Source organism: Ambystoma mexicanum, unplaced genomic scaffold (genome assembly GCF_040938575.1).
Source record: "Ambystoma mexicanum isolate Mex_15411 unplaced genomic scaffold, UKY_AmexF1_1 Mex_scaf20, whole genome shotgun sequence".
NCBI classification, from domain to species: domain Eukaryota; kingdom Metazoa; phylum Chordata; class Amphibia; order Caudata; family Ambystomatidae; genus Ambystoma; species Ambystoma mexicanum.
In genome coordinates, this window is record NW_027182434.1 from 2870475 (window position 1) to 2885307 (window position 14833).

Genomic DNA, 14833 nt, shown 5'->3' on the forward strand with positions numbered 1-14833 from the left:
TGCCAAGAACTGACTCTTTAAGAAAAAAGCACCGGCAACGCTAGTCATCGTACAATATTTGTGCACAATTGCTTACATTAGGCGGCCGGTCCACTTTATTGAGTCCCCCTCAGCACCATTTAGTGCTCCTGTTGTCTGCGAAGTCCAAATTGTAACCCTGAATCAGTTCCTCTTCTGACCCTTTGTATCATGTTACATGACGAGTAATGATCACCTGTTAGCTTTATCCCTAATTATAACTCTCACTCTTTCCCTGCATCTAACCCTAGCTCTAATCCCATCATTAACCTCGGTCCGGGCACACGCGTGAACCCTTACTCTCATCTCAGCCTCTCCTGGTGATACATCACACCTGGGATCGTTTGCTCCCTGTGGGCTGTGGGAAATTTGCTACCAGCACGCCCTGGAAGTGGGGCTCATTCCGCTGCAACGGGAGGTCTCCCCAGGACGCGTCACAGCTCAACGCAAGAGCTCCTGGGTTTCGAAGGCTCTTGCAGCAAGCCTTCACAAAGCAGCAGGGAGCGCCGTTCCAGATGGGAAACTTGAGACTGGATGTCCAGAAAAGCAAGACGTCAGAAGCGAAACCTTTTTCCTGCAGGGTGTGGCATACCATCCGCTTGCTCATTGCGACAGAGGTGGCACTAATGAAGGAAGAGGTCAACGTTACGTTCTTCTTTAAAATGCAAGGCCAGGAAAAGTGGCAGCGGTGGGATTTGAACCCACGCCTCCGAAGAGACTGGAGCCTTAATCCAGCGCCTTAGACCGCTCGGCCACGCTACCTCCCTTCTAGTCGCCGAAAGCGGAACTTGACCCGTTGCCCGGCCCGCTTTAGTGCTTTGCCTTTTCTCCTTGGAAAGTCTGGAGACAGGCAGTGGAAGGGCAGGCAAACTGTCAGGTGCGCAGAGGAGGGGAGACCATGAGGCAAGGTGGGAGATGGGGGCAAGAAGTGAGAAAAAAACTAATCGCAAGCTAGGGCAGGATTCGGAAAGTGAAGCCGAAAAGGGGCTTAGCATGCAGCCCAGGGGTTTCTTTGACTGTCCTAAGCCCACAGGGACTTTGCCGTCCTCAGCTCATGAGACTTGAGATGGGTAGCTTGATTTGCTGAGGAAATGCGGGATGACAGATTCAACTCTGGAGTCAAACATAGCCCGGAACTATCGCCTTAAACTGAGTTTTAAGCCTGGTGCCGATAAAAAGAAAGAAATTAGCCTTAGATCGGGCAAGCCGTTTGACGGGGGAAAATGAGACCCCCTAGGCCAGCTAGGTGGTCGCTGGATGCTGTGCAGACATCAGCAGCTGTTCATTTCATGCCCTCACGTCTCCTCGTTAGTATAGTGGTCAGTATCCCCGCCTGTCACGCGGGAGACCGGGGTTCAATTCCCGACGGGGAGGTTAAATCTTTTCTGGATTTTTTTTAGTTCTTGACAAATATTCTTGAAGATTAGGCTGAGTCAAGTAGGGAATGGGTGCCAAGAACTGACTCTTTAAGAAAAAAGCACCGGCAACGCTAGTCATCGTACAATATTTGTGCACAATTGCTTACATTAGGCGGCCGGTCCACTTTATTGAGTCCCCCTCAGCACCATTTAGTGCTCCTGTTGTCTGCGAAGTCCAAATTGTAACCCTGAATCAGTTCCTCTTCTGACCCTTTGTATCATGTTACATGACGAGTAATGATCACCTGTTAGCTTTATCCCTAATTATAACTCTCACTCTTTCCCTGCATCTAACCCTAGCTCTAATCCCATCATTAACCTCGGTCCGGGCACACGCGTGAACCCTTACTCTCATCTCAGCCTCTCCTGGTGATACATCACACCTGGGATCGTTTGCTCCCTGTGGGCTGTGGGAAATTTGCTACCAGCACGCCCTGGAAGTGGGGCTCATTCCGCTGCAACGGGAGGTCTTCCCAGGACGCGTCACAGCTCAACGCAAGAGCTCCTGGGTTTCGAAGGCTCTTGCAGCAAGCCTTCACAAAGCAGCAGGGAGCGCCGTTCCAGATGGGAAACTTGAGACTGGATGTCCAGAAAAGCAAGACGTCAGAAGCGAAACCTTTTTCCTGCAGGGTGTGGCATACCATCCGCTTGCTCATTGCGACAGAGGTGGCACTAATGAAGGAAGAGGTCAACGTTACGTTCTTCTTTAAAATGCAAGGCCAGGAAAGGTGGCAGCGGTGGGATTTGAACCCACGCCTCCGAAGAGACTGGAGCCTTAATCCAGCGCCTTAGACCGCTCGGCCACGCTACCTCCCTGCTAGTCGCCGAAAGCGGAACTTGACCCGTTGCCCGGCCCGCTTTAGTGCTTTGCCTTTTCTCCTTGGAAAGTCTGGAGACAGGCAGTGGAAGGGCAGGCAAACTGTCAGGTGCGCAGAGGAGGGGAGACCATGAGGCAAGGTGGGAGATGGGGGCAAGAAGTGAGAAAAAAACTAATCGCAAGCTAGGGCAGGATTCGGAAAGTGAAGCCGAAAAGGGGCTTAGCATGCAGCCCAGGGGTTTCTTTGACTGTCCTAAGCCCACAGGGACTTTGCCGTCCTCAGCTCATGAGACTTGAGATGGGTAGCTTGATTTGCTGAGGAAATGCGGGATGACAGATTCAACTCTGGAGTCAAACATAGCCCGGAACTATCGCCTTAAACTGAGTTTTAAGCCTGGTGCCGATAAAAAGAAAGAAATTAGCCTTAGATCGGGCAAGCCGTTTGACGGGGGAAAATGAGACCCCCCTAGGCCAGCTAGGTGGTCGCTGGATGCTGTGCAGACATCAGCAGCTGTTCATTTCATGCCCTCACGTCTCCTCGTTAGTATAGTGGTCAGTATCCCCGCCTGTCACGCGGGAGACCGTCCCCGACGGGGAGGTTAAACCGTTTCTGGATTTTTTTTAGTTCTTGACAAATATTCTTGAAGATTAGGCTGAGTCAAGTAGGGAATGGGTGCCAAGAACTGACTCTTTAAGAAAAAAGCACCGGCAACGCTAGTCATCGTACAATATTTGTGCACAATTGCTTACATTAGGCGGCCGGTCCACTTTATTGAGTCCCCCTCAGCACCATTTAGTGCTCCTGTTGTCTGCGAAGTCCAAATTGTAACCCTGAATCAGTTCCTCTTCTGACCCTTTGTATCATGTTACATGACGAGTAATGATCACCTGTTAGCTTTATCCCTAATTATAACTCTCACTCTTTCCCTGCATCTAACCCTAGCTCTAATCCCATCATTAACCTCGGTCCGGGCACACGCGTGAACCCTTACTCTCATCTCAGCCTCTCCTGGTGATACATCACACCTGGGATCGTTTGCTCCCTGTGGGCTGTGGGAAATTTGCTACCAGCACGCCCTGGAAGTGGGGCTCATTCCGCTGCAACGGGAGGTCTTCCCAGGACGCGTCACAGCTCAACGCAAGAGCTCCTGGGTTTCGAAGGCTCTTGCAGCAAGCCTTCACAAAGCAGCAGGGAGCGCCGTTCCAGATGGGAAACTTGAGACTGGATGTCCAGAAAAGCAAGACGTCAGAAGCGAAACCTTTTTCCTGCAGGGTGTGGCATACCATCCGCTTGCTCATTGCGACAGAGGTGGCACTAATGAAGGAAGAGGTCAACGTTACGTTCTTCTTTAAAATGCAAGGCCAGGAAAAGTGGCAGCGGTGGGATTTGAACCCACGCCTCCGAAGAGACTGGAGCCTTAATCCAGCGCCTTAGACCGCTCGGCCACGCTACCTCCCTGCTAGTCGCCGAAAGCGGAACTTGACCCGTTGCCCGGCCCGCTTTAGTGCTTTGCCTTTTCTCCTTGGAAAGTCTGGAGACAGGCAGTGGAAGGGCAGGCAAACTGTCAGGTGCGCAGAGGAGGGGAGACCATGAGGCAAGGTGGGAGATGGGGGCAAGAAGTGAGAAAAAAACTAATCGCAAGCTAGGGCAGGATTCGGAAAGTGAAGCCGAAAAGGGGCTTAGCATGCAGCCCAGGGGTTTCTTTGACTGTCCTAAGCCCACAGGGACTTTGCCGTCCTCAGCTCATGAGACTTGAGATGGGTAGCTTGATTTGCTGAGGAAATGCGGGATGACAGATTCAACTCTGGAGTCAAACATAGCCCGGAACTATCGCCTTAAACTGAGTTTTAAGCCTGGTGCCGATAAAAAGAAAGAAATTAGCCTTAGATCGGGCAAGCCGTTTGACGGGGGAAAATGAGACCCCCTAGGCCAGCTAGGTGGTCGCTGGATGCTGTGCAGACATCAGCAGCTGTTCATTTCATGCCCTCACGTCTCCTCGTTAGTATAGTGGTCAGTATCCCCGCCTGTCACGCGGGAGACCGGGGTTCAATTCGGGTTCAATTCCCCGACGGGGAGGTTAAACCTTTTCTGGATTTTTTTTAGTTCTTGACAAATATTCTTGAAGATTAGGCTGAGTCAAGTAGGGAATGGGTGCCAAGAACTGACTCTTTAAGAAAAAAGCACCAGCAACGCTAGTCATCGTACAATATTTGTGCACAATTGCTTACATTAGGCGGCCGGTCCACTTTATTGAGTCCCCCTCAGCACCATTTAGTGCTCCTGTTGTCTGCGAAGTCCAAATTGTAACCCTGAATCAGTTCCTCTTCTGACCCTTTGTATCATGTTACATGACGAGTAATGATCACCTGTTAGCTTTATCCCTAATTATAACTCTCACTCTTTCCCTGCATCTAACCCTAGCTCTAATCCCATCATTAACCTCGGTCCGGGCACACGCGTGAACCCTTACTCTCATCTCAGCCTCTCCTGGTGATACATCACACCTGGGATCGTTTGCTCCCTGTGGGCTGTGGGAAATTTGCTACCAGCACGCCCTGGAAGTGGGGCTCATTCCGCTGCAACGGGAGGTCTTCCCAGGACGCGTCACAGCTCAACGCAAGAGCTCCTGGGTTTCGAAGGCTCTTGCAGCAAGCCTTCACAAAGCAGCAGGGAGCGCCGTTCCAGATGGGAAACTTGAGACTGGATGTCCAGAAAAGCAAGACGTCAGAAGCGAAACCTTTTTCCTGCAGGGTGTGGCATACCATCCGCTTGCTCATTGCGACAGAGGTGGCACTAATGAAGGAAGAGGTCAACGTTACGTTCTTCTTTAAAATGCAAGGCCAGGAAAAGTGGCAGTGGTGGGATTTGAACCCACGCCTCTGAAGAGACTGGAGCCTTAATCCAGCGCCTTAGACCGCTCGGCCACGCTACCTCCCTGCTAGTCGCCGAAAGCGGAACTTGACCCGTTGCCCGGCCCGCTTTAGTGCTTTGCCTTTTCTCCTTGGAAAGTCTGGAGACAGGCAGTGGAAGGGCAGGCAAACTGTCAGGTGCGCAGAGGAGGGGAGACCATGAGGCAAGGTGGGAGATGGGGGCAAGAAGTGAGAAAAAAACTAATCGCAAGCTAGGGCAGGATTCGGAAAGTGAAGCCGAAAAGGGGCTTAGCATGCAGCCCAGGGGTTTCTTTGACTGTCCTAAGCCCACAGGGACTTTGCCGTCCTCAGCTCATGAGACTTGAGATGGGTAGCTTGATTTGCTGAGGAAATGCGGGATGACAGATTCAACTCTGGAGTCAAACATAGCCCGGAACTATCGCCTTAAACTGAGTTTTAAGCCTGGTGCCGATAAAAAGAAAGAAATTAGCCTTAGATCGGGCAAGCCGTTTGACGGGGGAAAATGAGACCCCCTAGGCCAGCTAGGTGGTCGCTGGATGCTGTGCAGACATCAGCAGCTGTTCATTTCATGCCCTCACGTCTCCTCGTTAGTATAGTGGTCAGTATCCCCGCCTGTCACGCGGGAGACCGGGGTTCAATTCCCCGACGGGGAGGTTAAACCTTTTCTGGATTTTTTTTAGTTCTTGACAAATATTCTTGAAGATTAGGCTGAGTCAAGTAGGGAATGGGTGCCAAGAACTGACTCTTTAAGAAAAAAGCACCGGCAACGCTAGTCATCGTACAATATTTGTGCACAATTGCTTACATTAGGCGGCCGGTCCACTTTATTGAGTCCCCCTCAGCACCATTTAGTGCTCCTGTTGTCTGCGAAGTCCAAATTGTAACCCTGAATCAGTTCCTCTTCTGACCCTTTGTATCATGTTACATGACGAGTAATGATCACCTGTTAGCTTTATCCCTAATTATAACTCTCACTCTTTCCCTGCATCTAACCCTAGCTCTAATCCCATCATTAACCTCGGTCCGGGCACACGCGTGAACCCTTACTCTCATCTCAGCCTCTCCTGGTGATACATCACACCTGGGATCGTTTGCTCCCTGTGGGCTGTGGGAAATTTGCTACCAGCACGCCCTGGAAGTGGGGCTCATTCCGCTGCAACGGGAGGTCTTCCCAGGACGCGTCACAGCTCAACGCAAGAGCTCCTGGGTTTCGAAGGCTCTTGCAGCAAGCCTTCACAAAGCAGCAGGGAGCGCCGTTCCAGATGGGAAACTTGAGACTGGATGTCCAGAAAAGCAAGACGTCAGAAGCGAAAGCTTTTTCCTGCAGGGTGTGGCATACCATCCTCTTGCTCATTGCGACAGAGGTGGCACTAATGAAGGAAGAGGTCAACGTTACGTTCTTCTTTAAAATGCAAGGCCAGGAAAAGTGGCAGCGGTGGGATTTGAACCCACGCCTCCGAAGAGACTGGAGCCTTAATCCAGCGCCTTAGACCGCTCGGCCACGCTACCTCCCTGCTAGTCGCCGAAAGCGGAACTTGACCCGTTGCCCGGCCCGCTTTAGTGCTTTGCCTTTTCTCCTTGGAAAGTCTGGAGACAGGCAGTGGAAGGGCAGGCAAACTGTCAGGTGCGCAGAGGAGGGGAGACCATGAGGCAAGGTGGGAGATGGGGGCAAGAAGTGAGAAAAAAACTAATCGCAAGCTAGGGCAGGATTCGGAAAGTGAAGCCGAAAAGGGGCTTAGCATGCAGCCCAGGGGTTTCTTTGACTGTCCTAAGCCCACAGGGACTTTGCCGTCCTCAGCTCATGAGACTTGAGATGGGTAGCTTGATTTGCTGAGGAAATGCGGGATGACAGATTCAACTCTGGAGTCAAACATAGCCCGGAACTATCGCCTTAAACTGAGTTTTAAGCCTGGTGCCGATAAAAAGAAAGAAATTAGCCTTAGATCGGGCAAGCCGTTTGACGGGGGAAAATGAGACCCCCTAGGCCAGCTAGGTGGTCGCTGGATGCTGTGCAGACATCAGCAGCTGTTCATTTCATGCCCTCACGTCTCCTCGTTAGTATAGTGGTCAGTATCCCCGCCTGTCACGCGGGAGACCGGGGTTCAATTCCCCGACGGGGAGGTTAAACCTTTTCTGGATTTTTTTTAGTTCTTGACAAATATTCTTGAAGATTAGGCTGAGTCAAGTAGGGAATGGGTGCCAAGAACTGACTCTTTAAGAAAAAAGCACCGGCAACGCTAGTCATCGTACAATATTTGTGCACAATTGCTTACATTAGGCGGCCGGTCCACTTTATTGAGTCCCCCTCAGCACCATTTAGTGCTCCTGTTGTCTGCGAAGTCCAAATTGTAACCCTGAATCAGTTCCTCTTCTGACCCTTTGTATCATGTTACATGACGAGTAATGATCACCTGTTAGCTTTATCCCTAATTATAACTCTCACTCTTTCCCTGCATCTAACCCTAGCTCTAATCCCATCATTAACCTCGGTCCGGGCACACGCGTGAACCCTTACTCTCATCTCAGCCTCTCCTGGTGATACATCACACCTGGGATCGTTTGCTCCCTGTGGGCTGTGGGAAATTTGCTACCAGCACGCCCTGGAAGTGGGGCTCATTCCGCTGCAACGGGAGGTCTTCCCAGGACGCGTCACAGCTCAACGCAAGAGCTCCTGGGTTTCGAAGGCTCTTGCAGCAAGCCTTCACAAAGCAGCAGGGAGCGCCGTTCCAGATGGGAAACTTGAGACTGGATGTCCAGAAAAGCAAGACGTCAGAAGCGAAAGCTTTTTCCTGCAGGGTGTGGCATACCATCCGCTTGCTCATTGCGACAGAGGTGGCACTAATGAAGGAAGAGGTCAACGTTACGTTCTTCTTTAAAATGCAAGGCCAGGAAAAGTGGCAGCGGTGGGATTTGAACCCACGCCTCCGAAGAGACTGGAGCCTTAATCCAGCGCCTTAGACCGCTCGGCCACGCTACCTCCCTGCTAGTCGCCGAAAGCGGAACTTGACCCGTTGCCCGGCCCGCTTTAGTGCTTTGCCTTTTCTCCTTGGAAAGTCTGGAGACAGGCAGTGGAAGGGCAGGCAAACTGTCAGGTGCGCAGAGGAGGGGAGACCATGAGGCAAGGTGGGAGATGGGGGCAAGAAGTGAGAAAAAAACTAATCGCAAGCTAGGGCAGGATTCGGAAAGTGAAGCCGAAAAGGGGCTTAGCATGCAGCCCAGGGGTTTCTTTGACTGTCCTAAGCCCACAGGGACTTTGCCGTCCTCAGCTCATGAGACTTGAGATGGGTAGCTTGATTTGCTGAGGAAATGCGGGATGACAGATTCAACTCTGGAGTCAAACATAGCCCGGAACTATCGCCTTAAACTGAGTTTTAAGCCTGGTGCCGATAAAAAGAAAGAAATTAGCCTTAGATCGGGCAAGCCGTTTGACGGGGGAAAATGAGACCCCCTAGGCCAGCTAGGTGGTCGCTGGATGCTGTGCAGACATCAGCAGCTGTTCATTTCATGCCCTCACGTCTCCTCGTTAGTATAGTGGTCAGTATCCCCGCCTGTCACGCGGGAGACCGGGGTTCAATTCCCCGACGGGGAGGTTAAACCTTTTCTGGATTTTTTTTAGTTCTTGACAAATATTCTTGAAGATTAGGCTGAGTCAAGTAGGGAATGGGTGCCAAGAACTGACTCTTTAAGAAAAAAGCACCGGCAACGCTAGTCATCGTACAATATTTGTGCACAATTGCTTACATTAGGCGGCCGGTCCACTTTATTGAGTCCCCCTCAGCACCATTTAGTGCTCCTGTTGTCTGCGAAGTCCAAATTGTAACCCTGAATCAGTTCCTCTTCTGACCCTTTGTATCATGTTACATGACGAGTAATGATCACCTGTTAGCTTTATCCCTAATTATAACTCTCACTCTTTCCCTGCATCTAACCCTAGCTCTAATCCCATCATTAACCTCGGTCCGGGCACACGCGTGAACCCTTACTCTCATCTCAGCCTCTCCTGGTGATACATCACACCTGGGATCGTTTGCTCCCTGTGGGCTGTGGGAAATTTGCTACCAGCACGCCCTGGAAGTGGGGCTCATTCCGCTGCAACGGGAGGTCTTCCCAGGACGCGTCACAGCTCAACGCAAGAGCTCCTGGGTTTCGAAGGCTCTTGCAGCAAGCCTTCACAAAGCAGCAGGGAGCGCCGTTCCAGATGGGAAACTTGAGACTGGATGTCCAGAAAAGCAAGACGTCAGAAGCGAAAGCTTTTTCCTGCAGGGTGTGGCATACCATCCGCTTGCTCATTGCGACAGAGGTGGCACTAATGAAGGAAGAGGTCAACGTTACGTTCTTCTTTAAAATGCAAGGCCAGGAAAAGTGGCAGCGGTGGGATTTGAACCCACGCCTCCGAAGAGACTGGAGCCTTAATCCAGCGCCTTAGACCGCTCGGCCACGCTACCTCCCTGCTAGTCGCCGAAAGCGGAACTTGACCCGTTGCCCGGCCCGCTTTAGTGCTTTGCCTTTTCTCCTTGGAAAGTCTGGAGACAGGCAGTGGAAGGGCAGGCAAACTGTCAGGTGCGCAGAGGAGGGGAGACCATGAGGCAAGGTGGGAGATGGGGGCAAGAAGTGAGAAAAAAACTAATCGCAAGCTAGGGCAGGATTCGGAAAGTGAAGCCGAAAAGGGGCTTAGCATGCAGCCCAGGGGTTTCTTTGACTGTCCTAAGCCCACAGGGACTTTGCCGTCCTCAGCTCATGAGACTTGAGATGGGTAGCTTGATTTGCTGAGGAAATGCGGGATGACAGATTCAACTCTGGAGTCAAACATAGCCCGGAACTATCGCCTTAAACTGAGTTTTAAGCCTGGTGCCGATAAAAAGAAAGAAATTAGCCTTAGATCGGGCAAGCCGTTTGACGGGGGAAAATGAGACCCCCTAGGCCAGCTAGGTGGTCGCTGGATGCTGTGCAGACATCAGCAGCTGTTCATTTCATGCCCTCACGTCTCCTCGTTAGTATAGTGGTCAGTATCCCCGCCTGTCACGCGGGAGACCGGGGTTCAATTCCCCGACGGGGAGGTTAAACCTTTTCTGGATTTTTTTTAGTTCTTGACAAATATTCTTGAAGATTAGGCTGAGTCAAGTAGGGAATGGGTGCCAAGAACTGACTCTTTAAGAAAAAAGCACCGGCAACGCTAGTCATCGTACAATATTTGTGCACAATTGCTTACATTAGGCGGCCGGTCCACTTTATTGAGTCCCCCTCAGCACCATTTAGTGCTCCTGTTGTCTGCGAAGTCCAAATTGTAACCCTGAATCAGTTCCTCTTCTGACCCTTTGTATCATGTTACATGACGAGTAATGATCACCTGTTAGCTTTATCCCTAATTATAACTCTCACTCTTTCCCTGCATCTAACCCTAGCTCTAATCCCATCATTAACCTCGGTCCGGGCACACGCGTGAACCCTTACTCTCATCTCAGCCTCTCCTGGTGATACATCACACCTGGGATCGTTTGCTCCCTGTGGGCTGTGGGAAATTTGCTACCAGCACGCCCTGGAAGTGGGGCTCATTCCGCTGCAACGGGAGGTCTTCCCAGGACGCGTCACAGCTCAACGCAAGAGCTCCTGGGTTTCGAAGGCTCTTGCAGCAAGCCTTCACAAAGCAGCAGGGAGCGCCGTTCCAGATGGGAAACTTGAGACTGGATGTCCAGAAAAGCAAGACGTCAGAAGCGAAACCTTTTTCCTGCAGGGTGTGGCATACCATCCGCTTGCTCATTGCGACAGAGGTGGCACTAATGAAGGAAGAGGTCAACGTTACGTTCTTCTTTAAAATGCAAGGCCAGGAAAAGTGGCAGCGGTGGGATTTGAACCCACGCCTCTGAAGAGACTGGAGCCTTAATCCAGCGCCTTAGACCGCTCGGCCACGCTACCTCCCTGCTAGTCGCCGAAAGCGGAACTTGACCCGTTGCCCGGCCCGCTTTAGTGCTTTGCCTTTTCTCCTTGGAAAGTCTGGAGACAGGCAGTGGAAGGGCAGGCAAACTGTCAGGTGCGCAGAGGAGGGGAGACCATGAGGCAAGGTGGGAGATGGGGGCAAGAAGTGAGAAAAAAACTAATCGCAAGCTAGGGCAGGATTCGGAAAGTGAAGCCGAAAAGGGGCTTAGCATGCAGCCCAGGGGTTTCTTTGACTGTCCTAAGCCCACAGGGACTTTGCCGTCCTCAGCTCATGAGACTTGAGATGGGTAGCTTGATTTGCTGAGGAAATGCGGGATGACAGATTCAACTCTGGAGTCAAACATAGCCCGGAACTATCGCCTTAAACTGAGTTTTAAGCCTGGTGCCGATAAAAAGAAAGAAATTAGCCTTAGATCGGGCAAGCCGTTTGACGGGGGAAAATGAGACCCCCTAGGCCAGCTAGGTGGTCGCTGGATGCTGTGCAGACATCAGCAGCTGTTCATTTCATGCCCTCACGTCTCCTCGTTAGTATAGTGGTCAGTATCCCCGCCTGTCACGCGGGAGACCGGGGTTCAATTCCCCGACGGGGAGGTTAAACCTTTTCTGGATTTTTTTTAGTTCTTGACAAATATTCTTGAAGATTAGGCTGAGTCAAGTAGGGAATGGGTGCCAAGAACTGACTCTTTAAGAAAAAAGCACCGGCAACGCTAGTCATCGTACAATATTTGTGCACAATTGCTTACATTAGGCGGCCGGTCCACTTTATTGAGTCCCCCTCAGCACCATTTAGTGCTCCTGTTGTCTGCGAAGTCCAAATTGTAACCCTGAATCAGTTCCTCTTCTGACCCTTTGTATCATGTTACATGACGAGTAATGATCACCTGTTAGCTTTATCCCTAATTATAACTCTCACTCTTTCCCTGCATCTAACCCTAGCTCTAATCCCATCATTAACCTCGGTCCGGGCACACGCGTGAACCCTTACTCTCATCTCAGCCTCTCCTGGTGATACATCACACCTGGGATCGTTTGCTCCCTGTGGGCTGTGGGAAATTTGCTACCAGCACGCCCTGGAAGTGGGGCTCATTCCGCTGCAACGGGAGGTCTTCCCAGGACGCGTCACAGCTCAACGCAAGAGCTCCTGGGTTTCGAAGGCTCTTGCAGCAAGCCTTCACAAAGCAGCAGGGAGCGCCGTTCCAGATGGGAAACTTGAGACTGGATGTCCAGAAAAGCAAGACGTCAGAAGCGAAACCTTTTTCCTGCAGGGTGTGGCATACCATCCGCTTGCTCATTGCGACAGAGGTGGCACTAATGAAGGAAGAGGTCAACGTTACGTTCTTCTTTAAAATGCAAGGCCAGGAAAAGTGGCAGTGGTGGGATTTGAACCCACGCCTCTGAAGAGACTGGAGCCTTAATCCAGCGCCTTAGACCGCTCGGCCACGCTACCTCCCTGCTAGTCGCCGAAAGCGGAACTTGACCCGTTGCCCGGCCCGCTTTAGTGCTTTGCCTTTTCTCCTTGGAAAGTCTGGAGACAGGCAGTGGAAGGGCAGGCAAACTGTCAGGTGCGCAGAGGAGGGGAGACCATGAGGCAAGGTGGGAGATGGGGGCAAGAAGTGAGAAAAAAACTAATCGCAAGCTAGGGCAGGATTCGGAAAGTGAAGCCGAAAAGGGGCTTAGCATGCAGCCCAGGGGTTTCTTTGACTGTCCTAAGCCCACAGGGACTTTGCCGTCCTCAGCTCATGAGACTTGAGATGGGTAGCTTGATTTGCTGAGGAAATGCGGGATGACAGATTCAACTCTGGAGTCAAACATAGCCCGGAACTATCGCCTTAAACTGAGTTTTAAGCCTGGTGCCGATAAAAAGAAAGAAATTAGCCTTAGATCGGGCAAGCCGTTTGACGGGGGAAAATGAGACCCCCTAGGCCAGCTAGGTGGTCGCTGGATGCTGTGCAGACATCAGCAGCTGTTCATTTCATGCCCTCACGTCTCCTCGTTAGTATAGTGGTCAGTATCCCCGCCTGTCACGCGGGAGACCGGGGTTCAATTCCCCGACGGGGAGGTTAAACCTTTTCTGGATTTTTTTTAGTTCTTGACAAATATTCTTGAAGATTAGGCTGAGTCAAGTAGGGAATGGGTGCCAAGAACTGACTCTTTAAGAAAAAAGCACCGGCAACGCTAGTCATCGTACAATATTTGTGCACAATTGCTTACATTAGGCGGCCGGTCCACTTTATTGAGTCCCCCTCAGCACCATTTAGTGCTCCTGTTGTCTGCGAAGTCCAAATTGTAACCCTGAATCAGTTCCTCTTCTGACCCTTTGTATCATGTTACATGACGAGTAATGATCACCTGTTAGCTTTATCCCTAATTATAACTCTCACTCTTTCCCTGCATCTAACCCTAGCTCTAATCCCATCATTAACCTCGGTCCGGGCACACGCGTGAACCCTTACTCTCATCTCAGCCTCTCCTGGTGATACATCACACCTGGGATCGTTTGCTCCCTGTGGGCTGTGGGAAATTTGCTACCAGCACGCCCTGGAAGTGGGGCTCATTCCGCTGCAACGGGAGGTCTTCCCAGGACGCGTCACAGCTCAACGCAAGAGCTCCTGGGTTTCGAAGGCTCTTGCAGCAAGCCTTCACAAAGCAGCAGGGAGCGCCGTTCCAGATGGGAAACTTGAGACTGGATGTCCAGAAAAGCAAGACGTCAGAAGCGAAAGCTTTTTCCTGCAGGGTGTGGCATACCATCCTCTTGCTCATTGCGACAGAGGTGGCACTAATGAAGGAAGAGGTCAACGTTACGTTCTTCTTTAAAATGCAAGGCCAGGAAAAGTGGCAGCGGTGGGATTTGAACCCACGCCTCCGAAGAGACTGGAGCCTTAATCCAGCGCCTTAGACCGCTCGGCCACGCTACCTCCCTGCTAGTCGCCGAAAGCGGAACTTGACCCGTTGCCCGGCCCGCTTTAGTGCTTTGCCTTTTCTCCTTGGAAAGTCTGGAGACAGGCAGTGGAAGGGCAGGCAAACTGTCAGGTGCGCAGAGGAGGGGAGACCATGAGGCAAGGTGGGAGATGGGGGCAAGAAGTGAGAAAAAAACTAATCGCAAGCTAGGGCAGGATTCGGAAAGTGAAGCCGAAAAGGGGCTTAGCATGCAGCCCAGGGGTTTCTTTGACTGTCCTAAGCCCACAGGGACTTTGCCGTCCTCAGCTCATGAGACTTGAGATGGGTAGCTTGATTTGCTGAGGAAATGCGGGATGACAGATTCAACTCTGGAGTCAAACATAGCCCGGAACTATCGCCTTAAACTGAGTTTTAAGCCTGGTGCCGATAAAAAGAAAGAAATTAGCCTTAGATCGGGCAAGCCGTTTGACGGGGGAAAATGAGACCCCCTAGGCCAGCTAGGTGGTCGCTGGATGCTGTGCAGACATCAGCAGCTGTTCATTTCATGCCCTCACGTCTCCTCGTTAGTATAGTGGTCAGTATCCCCGCCTGTCACGCGGGAGACCGGGGTTCAATTCCCCGACGGGGAGGTTAAACCTTTTCTGGATTTTTTTTAGTTCTTGACAAATATTCTTGAAGATTAGGCTGAGTCAAGTAGGGAATGGGTGCCAAGAACTGACTCTTTAAGAAAAAAGCACCGGCAACGCTAGTCATCGTACAATATTTGTGCACAATTGCTTACATTAGGCGGCCGGTCCACTTTATTGAGTCCCCCTCAGCACCATTTAGTGCTCCTGTTGTCTGCGAAGTCCAAATT

The 14833-nt window shown here is 51.3% G+C and overlaps 15 non-coding genes across 15 annotated transcripts; 7 read left to right on the forward strand and 8 right to left on the reverse strand.

Annotated features, from left to right (window-relative positions):
* Window positions 1–698: 698 nt before the first annotated feature.
* Window positions 699–780, reverse strand: TRNAL-AAG (transfer RNA leucine (anticodon AAG)). The gene has a single exon. It is a non-coding gene; the product is annotated as a tRNA-Leu (tRNA).
* Window positions 781–2165: 1385 nt separating this feature from the next.
* On the reverse strand, window positions 2166–2247 carry TRNAL-AAG (transfer RNA leucine (anticodon AAG)). The gene has a single exon. It is a non-coding gene; the product is annotated as a tRNA-Leu (tRNA).
* Window positions 2248–3625: 1378 nt separating this feature from the next.
* Window positions 3626–3707, reverse strand: TRNAL-AAG (transfer RNA leucine (anticodon AAG)). Its single transcript has one exon. It is a non-coding gene; the product is annotated as a tRNA-Leu (tRNA).
* A 2019-nt stretch (window positions 3708–5726) lies between these two features.
* Window positions 5727–5798, forward strand: TRNAD-GUC (transfer RNA aspartic acid (anticodon GUC)). The gene has a single exon. It is a non-coding gene; the product is annotated as a tRNA-Asp (tRNA).
* Window positions 5799–6572: 774 nt separating this feature from the next.
* Window positions 6573–6654, reverse strand: TRNAL-AAG (transfer RNA leucine (anticodon AAG)). The gene has a single exon. It is a non-coding gene; the product is annotated as a tRNA-Leu (tRNA).
* Window positions 6655–7194: 540 nt separating this feature from the next.
* On the forward strand, window positions 7195–7266 carry TRNAD-GUC (transfer RNA aspartic acid (anticodon GUC)). Its single transcript has one exon. It is a non-coding gene; the product is annotated as a tRNA-Asp (tRNA).
* A 774-nt stretch (window positions 7267–8040) lies between these two features.
* TRNAL-AAG (transfer RNA leucine (anticodon AAG)) lies at window positions 8041–8122 on the reverse strand. The gene has a single exon. It is a non-coding gene; the product is annotated as a tRNA-Leu (tRNA).
* A 540-nt stretch (window positions 8123–8662) lies between these two features.
* Window positions 8663–8734, forward strand: TRNAD-GUC (transfer RNA aspartic acid (anticodon GUC)). The gene has a single exon. It is a non-coding gene; the product is annotated as a tRNA-Asp (tRNA).
* Window positions 8735–9508: 774 nt separating this feature from the next.
* Window positions 9509–9590, reverse strand: TRNAL-AAG (transfer RNA leucine (anticodon AAG)). Its single transcript has one exon. It is a non-coding gene; the product is annotated as a tRNA-Leu (tRNA).
* Window positions 9591–10130: 540 nt separating this feature from the next.
* TRNAD-GUC (transfer RNA aspartic acid (anticodon GUC)) lies at window positions 10131–10202 on the forward strand. The gene has a single exon. It is a non-coding gene; the product is annotated as a tRNA-Asp (tRNA).
* A 774-nt stretch (window positions 10203–10976) lies between these two features.
* TRNAL-AAG (transfer RNA leucine (anticodon AAG)) lies at window positions 10977–11058 on the reverse strand. Its single transcript has one exon. It is a non-coding gene; the product is annotated as a tRNA-Leu (tRNA).
* A 540-nt stretch (window positions 11059–11598) lies between these two features.
* On the forward strand, window positions 11599–11670 carry TRNAD-GUC (transfer RNA aspartic acid (anticodon GUC)). Its single transcript has one exon. It is a non-coding gene; the product is annotated as a tRNA-Asp (tRNA).
* A 1396-nt stretch (window positions 11671–13066) lies between these two features.
* TRNAD-GUC (transfer RNA aspartic acid (anticodon GUC)) lies at window positions 13067–13138 on the forward strand. Its single transcript has one exon. It is a non-coding gene; the product is annotated as a tRNA-Asp (tRNA).
* Window positions 13139–13912: 774 nt separating this feature from the next.
* On the reverse strand, window positions 13913–13994 carry TRNAL-AAG (transfer RNA leucine (anticodon AAG)). Its single transcript has one exon. It is a non-coding gene; the product is annotated as a tRNA-Leu (tRNA).
* A 540-nt stretch (window positions 13995–14534) lies between these two features.
* TRNAD-GUC (transfer RNA aspartic acid (anticodon GUC)) lies at window positions 14535–14606 on the forward strand. The gene has a single exon. It is a non-coding gene; the product is annotated as a tRNA-Asp (tRNA).
* Window positions 14607–14833: the final 227 nt, after the last annotated feature.